At 37.2% G+C, this 7,349-nt stretch overlaps 1 protein-coding gene across 1 annotated transcript in view; it reads right to left on the bottom strand.

The window, feature by feature from the left end:
• Positions 1-5,369, bottom strand: part of ELP6 (elongator protein 6) — a 218,580-nt gene extending 213,211 nt beyond the window's left edge. The window contains exon 1 of the mRNA XM_089415761.1: positions 5,106-5,369. The gene's annotated coding sequence lies outside the window, so the exon portion shown is untranslated. The remainder of the gene's footprint in view (positions 1-5,105) is intronic.
• Between the last annotated feature and the right edge of the window lie 1,980 nt (positions 5,370-7,349).

Consider the following 7,349-nt stretch of genomic DNA (forward strand, 5'->3'; position numbering starts at 1 on the left):
TAGCAATCACATTAACATAAAGTAAAATGTTGATAGAACATTAATAGATCAACAGAAAACAAGCCAAGACAAGAGACACCAGATGTGGTGGCTAGCCAGGGTCAAACCTTGGGGAAACCCTTTGATCAATTCTTCTATAATCTTCAATAGTTCAGCAGAGAGAGAAATAGTACAAATATACAAATCTGTAATTTTATGACAGCAGCAGTAAACCCTAACCAGCAAAGTCAAAGTTGGTCAAACAAGATAGAATTGACCTCCAATCAGCTTGGTCAATATCCCAGTCAACTCGGCCTCCAACAACAAGAAGAGGCAGCCCATAAACAGTCCGAAAAACCCATTCAAATGAAGTCAACTGAAGTCAACCTGCTGCCAGCAATTAGGGCAGTCAACGTTGGTCAAACCAGAGGTCAGAATGCCTCGGTTTGCATGCCAAAATTTGCGGCCTGCCTAGGAGAGACAGCCACACCAAAACCGCACTCAAGAAAATCCCACACTGGTCAAAGATACTTCTGCAACCCTGGTCAACATAGTCAAACAATTCTACGTCCTCAAATCTGCCTCCTTCTGCGTCCTCTTCTTTCCCACGTGTGTGCTCCTCCTTGTGTGTAAACCCAATCAACTAAGGAGAGAAGAATGTGAGAGATGAGATGAGTGAATAATGCCTCAACCTCACTTGTATTTATATGAAACGTTGAGGATGTGTGCCACACATTTAGCTGCTGGCCGACCTTGACAATTTGTCAAGTAAATACAAATAAATTCATATCTCCATAAATACTTGTCAAAATCGGATGATCGTTAGATCAATCCTACACCTCTCGACAAGAGGAATCCAAGAAAAATATCAGCTGCCATAAATAAGATGACCCACATGGAGTTTGGCCCTAGTTGCCAATTTTAACAAGCAGAGAGAGAGAGATAGTACATATACATCAGAAGTCGACATTTTGACTCAACAAAATAAGAGCGGAGATCTTCTCTAAGAAGATGACACATGAGGTAGCAAATCTGAACTCAGGTGATTCCATCACCATGCTGTACCCATCACTGTGTTGCACCCATCATACTATGATGCACTCATCATACTGCATCCATCATCACTGTGCTGCACCATGCTGCAACCATCATCACTGTGTTGCACCATGATGCACCCATCATCACTGTGCTACACCATGCTGCACCCATCATGATGTCACCTATATGTTGCATACTGCAATATTGTCATGGAACAGCCTTAGTTGCTTGCTATGGCTTGCAGCCTAGCAAAGCAACTAGCTGTAACTTGTAAATATGATATAGCAGAGGTACCTTACTATACCTCATCCGAGATATCAAACCTCCAAGGACAAAATCCTAAATTGTCCTCTATAACAAGGATCTCTGCTCTATCCATAACTGCATTAAACATCGAGATCCTACACCCAAGACTGTAGCTACGCTGACACTGTAATACTTCTTGTTACAGGTCTTAAGGTCTTTTGCTCCATCCATTTGATTGTGAGAAGAAAGCACCTCCAAGTATGTTGTCTATACATATGCCGAGATAGGATATTGCTCCTTGTCATGCTTCAAGAATGTATCCAGACCTGTTCCATACATCTGAGTTTGTGACTGCTCCTAGGTCATCTCCATACCTGTGATAAAGCTTCTCCTATGACTGCGTAGGAGCCTCCTGGTCAATGTGATGATCATCCTCCATTAGGACAGCGTTCATAGAGCTCCTTCATTGATAGTGAAGAGCTCTCATTAGTATCTGTGGCTATGGTATATCCTCTCATTAGGACTGCGTTTAACTGTGTGAGAGACTACAGCTAGGGCTCCTTTTGGAGCATCCATTGGCAGCGTATATCTTGCTGTGTATAAAGGTCTCCTTTAGGACAGCGTGAAGGGATCCTCCTCTAGCTGTATAGAACCCTCATTTGACTTGCGGAAGAGACCTCTTCTTTCCAGTGAATTAGAGTGGAATAAGGCCAGCAGTTAGGGCCTGCATTAAACCTTCTTCCATGACTGTGTTAGGTTCACTTCCATGACAGCGTTAGGTTCTTTATTAGGGCAGCGTTAGGGCTCCTCCATACCAGTGTTGAAGCCTTTCCTTGCTGCGTTATAAGAGCCTCCTTTTGGGCAGCGAAGATTCCTCTAATCATCCTCCATGAATGTAGATGAGGGCAGCGTATAGATCTCTTTAGACAGCGTCTAGGGCTAGGGCAAACCTTCTAGGGCAGCGTATACTCTTAGGGACTCTTCCTTCCACTAAAACCCAAACAAGTGGAGAGGAAGAGATCACAAGAGGTGTGAGTGTGTGTCTCAAATGACTTGCAAACCTCTTCTATTTATAGTAAAACGTTGAGGATAAGTGGGGGCAATTTGGTTGTTGGCCGACCTTGACGAATTGTCCCATAACACAAATAAATTCATATCTCCATGAATACATGTCGGAATCGGATGATCTTTAGATCAATCCTACACCTCTCGACGAGAGGAATCCAAGAAAAATATCAACTGCCATAAATAAGAAGACCCACATGGAGTTTGGCCCTAGTTGCCAATTTTAACATTTTGGGAATGCGAAGTTAGGGTTTCTGCACTAGGAAGTCTAAGGTTCGATTTTGGAAGCAAGAAGAGCAAGAAGGCAAGCGAAGGTCTCTTAGGGTTTCCTACTAGCCCTAGGATCCATATCAAGGCAAGCAAAGTCAAGGGAAGAGCAATTAGAGGGAGATCAAAGTCTCCTAGAGAGGAAGCAACAGTTGCAGCAGTTGTTGGGCAGCAGAATTTCGGATTTACTAGGAGGTCGAAGATATTGCAGCTGGAGGCCAAGGAAGACTTGATCTTGGAGGGTATTTGTCTAAGTCTAGGTCATGGTATTCGTCAATTGAAAGATCTGAAAGATAAGAAGAGATTTTTTGGGTTTTCCCCTCAAGATGAGGGGTTTTGGCCCTGACTTGCAGCCTATATACTGTGTCACTGTTCTTATTGTTTTGGTAGTTGTTTGATGTATTGCACATTGGAATAATAAAGATCAAATCTAATAAGTAAAAAGGTAACACAAACAGTTATCAAGTTAAGAGAATTATCATATACATTGCCCTATTGAATTCTCAAGAATAAGCTTCACAACTAGCCAGCTAGCTTTCACAACTCTTCTATTGATGTGACTGGTGGGCATAGAACTATCTTTGATACTGACAATGGGTCTCGATTTTGATCTACGCCTGCAAATGAAGATGATTCGTATATGCATCTGGATCAACCGAAGTAAACACACAATTGAAGTACGCTGGTCTGAACAAAGCATGCATATATTGTGCGTATGGTAGCAGACAAAACATGAGATGTTGTAGTTATTTTATTGGGTTCTGTAATGGTTATTGCATTCATCTTCTTGGTAATATATAATGTGATTGGGTGAGCTTGAAGAGCTCAGAGGGCTTGAGAATATGTTTCAGATGTATGGCTACTGTTTGAGTCAGGTGTGAGCAAGAGGTCATTAACATCTTCAAGTAGTATATTGTTGAACCAGGGTTTGTTGTTTGTAGCATGCTACTGTCAAAGGTTTGACAGAAGTACGTTAAGCAGTTTGTTGTCATATCTTTTAGTAGCAGAGGACCTGACAATCACTGCACATCTGAGCATATACTGATCTAGGGTTGTTTGATGACACTTCAGATTGACAGTTCCCTATATTGACCCTTTTGTATCATTGAATTGTGTTATCTGTGTGAATGTGTTGGGGTAAGGTTGTAACATTGTATAAAAAACTTGAAGGAATATTGATCTAGTATCTACAGGCATCCAAGGACAGTGGCAGCAGTGCACAATAGTGTGTGGGCAGATGATAAGTGCCAGAGCTTTGAAGATATGGTAGTTGATATTACTTGGCAGATGATAAGCTAGGTTGGGCAGATGTGTGGCAGGCAATTGTGGAAAGACAGTCAACAGTGGCAGCAGTGCCAGCAGTGCCAATAGTGGTAGGAGTGCAGCAGCAGAGGCTACAGCTTGATGAGATTGTAGTTGGGTCATTGTCCCTGGTACGGGAGCATTTGCTTCCTTCCAGCTTTGCTGGTAAAACCCTTGGGGAGTCTTGTACTTCCTTCCAAGTCAACTGGTAAATTTGTATATAAACCATACATAACCAAAGTTTGTTGAGCAAATCTCGTGTACTGATGTGGTGATGTTTCTTGTTTATTTGATATTCTGAATGTTTAAAAAGATAAATAACCAACTGTGGAAAATTAAGGAAATACTAATTCACCCCTCTCAGTATTTCCAACATGCAGATCAACAACAAATTGAAAAAATAAAAATGCAATTAAAGAGCCAGAGCTTTCACTGAAGGGAATGAATAAATTAGGAAGTCGTATCATCCCCACATCTTTACATGGTTTCAATAGTTATATTGCTATTTGGTTCCTTCAGTAGAAGATGCACTTCTGAACTGTTAGAAGATACTGTCATTAATCCACGAAAAGCACAGGAATTTTAACCAGGAGACGTTTGCGTCACCCTTCTGGTCATATCTATATAATGTACTCAGCTGCTTGGCTGCTACAGCTTTCTTTTTTTCTTGATTTAATAAAAAGTTCCCCAGTTTCAGTAAAATAAAAGGTAGCCATGACTTATCTTCTTCTACTTTTGCACCCACTTCTAACCCGCAGTTGTATTAATGCCTTGAACGCGTTGATGTGACTGGTGGACATAGATTCATCTTTACTAGTTCAATGCAAAAAATCGCTTCATTTACAGAAGCTCTGCATTACGAAATTTTGACCCAAATAGTTTCATCATTGTTCTCATACTTTCTGTGAGGTTTTCTGATATATAAGCGATGAAATTGACTGTTAGATATCGTTAGATAAATAGTTGTTTTTTCTTTGCCATCTCTTGTCCATTCCACTTATGGTTTTCATTCTGTTTTCTGCGAACAATGCTCAGTGATTTTACGTTCATAAATACAGATGCATTTTTACAATTTATCCCGTTAAATTTGTCTAAGGCCTATGTCTTTCCATTTTCAGAAAATATTTAGAACAGACAAGTTCTACTCTCAAACAAGACTCGAGATTTTCAAAAATTTAAACATATCATATTTTCTGAAAAAGAAATACCTGCTTAAGGTGATTCTATACTTCCTTCGCGTTAGGGCTCCTCCTCTCTATCGTTATACCTGGTATTATGTTCCCCCTCTCAGCGCTTGTGCTTTATGTTACATTCCCCTCTAGGGCGGCTAGCCTTACTATGCCTGAGATCAAGAATACGTATGTATGGGTGGATCTCTTCCTCGGTCTCTGTGTTGAGAAGCACCTCTAGGCTTGGGTAGCCTTCTTTATGCTTAAGCCGGAAGATGTAAGCAGTCTCTCACCTTCATTTTCATGATCGAATTTTTCCCGATCTTCAACTTTTAAAGCGAAATAAACTCACTTGCCTTTGTGGATTTTTATTTTTATTTTTATTTTAATTTTAAGCCATGGTGTATTGTTCGAGTGGTCTAGGCTAGACCCACCATCAAACCTTCCATTGGTCGAGTGATCTAGGATAGACCCACCATCAAACCTTCCAGTGGTCATACCATTAACAGTATATCATGGTGTATTGTTTGAGTGATCTCGGCTAGACCCACCATCAAACCTTCCAGTGGTCATGCCATTAAGAGTATATCTAATCTAATTATGAGACAAATATATTAAGATATGACTTAGCAAGAATCGAGGTTTTTGAGTTATGTATTGATTATGAAAGGAGTAATTCTTTTACATCCAAAGTGTTCTTATGAGGAGAGGGTCCTACACCAATTTATAGAAACATGTTAAGCTTTTATTACAATTAAACTTATTTTAAGAGGTATATAGTCTTAATGAGTAGCCAAGTTGGTTGAAGTTTATTGGTCCTATGTGATGAGGTGTCACTTACAAATGTTGTTAGGAAAAAGGGTATATTTCTTTTTCAATACTTTTTTTTTTACCAGTGTAATTATTGTGTTGAGAGAGGTTTTCTGGAAGAGATGTAATATCTTGTCTTGTCCTACTTTTTAGCCATGTCAAATTACATAAAAATATACTAAAATTAAAATATAATAAACAAAATTAAATTAAATTTAAAAACTAATGATTATAATTATTAACAAAACATTTCGACTAGCCTCAAAGGTTAACTCAATTGGTCGAGTTGTCGTTAGTAAAGCACCTCGCTAATGGGAGGTCATGGGTTAAAACTCCAAGATGCCCTCAGGGTTAGGCTCTACTAATAAGCAGGTAAAAAAACACAAAACAAAACAAAAACAAAAACAAACAAAACATTTTGACTCGCTATAATTACATAAAAATAAAAGAGAATAAAAAAAATATATTTAATTAAAATAAAATAATCAATTTACAACATTTTGATTCACCATTTTCATAACCCGTGATTTTTTCCTATGGTATGATTCTCTAATGTAACATATAAAATAAAAATAAAAAAAACAAAATTATTTAATTAAAATGAAATATTCAATTTATAGTTAAGTAAACATTTTGACACACGATTTTCACAACCCATTGTTTTTTCCCAAGGTAATATTATTTAAAGACATAAAATTCTAATGAATTTTCCATATAAAAATAACTAATTGTCAATTTGTTATGTCAAATTTAAATCCTTTTGTGTGAGAGCTATATGTAAACCAATAAGGTTCAGAGAGGGATTCTTTATTTTATTTTATTTTTAATTATATTTTAAATCTTTTGCAAATGAGTGGTTTGTGTAAATAAAAGAAAATTATCATACCAAAAATACCTCTATTTTTGTATTAGAGTGTGTTATATGCAAAGTTTTCCAAAAAAAAATAGGGAATCTCGTTTTAATGATTTTGTTTATGTATCTTTAGTCATTATGTTTCAAAAAATAGGCTTTGCTTTTGTATAATTATTGTTGTCCTCAATGATAAGTGTTTTATAGGAAAAAAATTAGGGAAAATTTTGATAAAACATTTTTTATTATATTTTCTTAATTTAAAAAAAATAAAATAAAAAGAAGAGTTATTTTCTCTTTATCACATCTCAATGATTTTGATTCATGTATCTCTAGTCCTTATGTCAAAATTAGGCTTTATTTTTTTATAGGCTTTATTTTTTTATGAGTGATTTATAGGCAAAGTTTTTTTAAAAAAATAGGGAATCTAGTTTCAATGATTTTGATTTATGTATCTATAGTCCTTATGTCTGAAAAATTAGGCTTTACTTTTGTATAAGTAATGTTGTCCTCCAACATGAGAGTGTTTTGTAGGCAACCAAGGGTCAAATTTTTGTGCCAAATTTGATATTTGAATTTTTTTTTGTGAGAGTTATATATAGACAGAGAAGATTCACAAAGTG

The sequence above is a fragment of the Pinus tabuliformis genome, chromosome 3_2, assembly GCF_031772625.1.
Source record: "Pinus tabuliformis cultivar Carrire ecotype Pingquan chromosome 3_2, CPIR1, whole genome shotgun sequence".
In the NCBI taxonomy this organism is placed as follows: Eukaryota; Viridiplantae; Streptophyta; class Pinopsida; order Pinales; family Pinaceae; genus Pinus; species Pinus tabuliformis.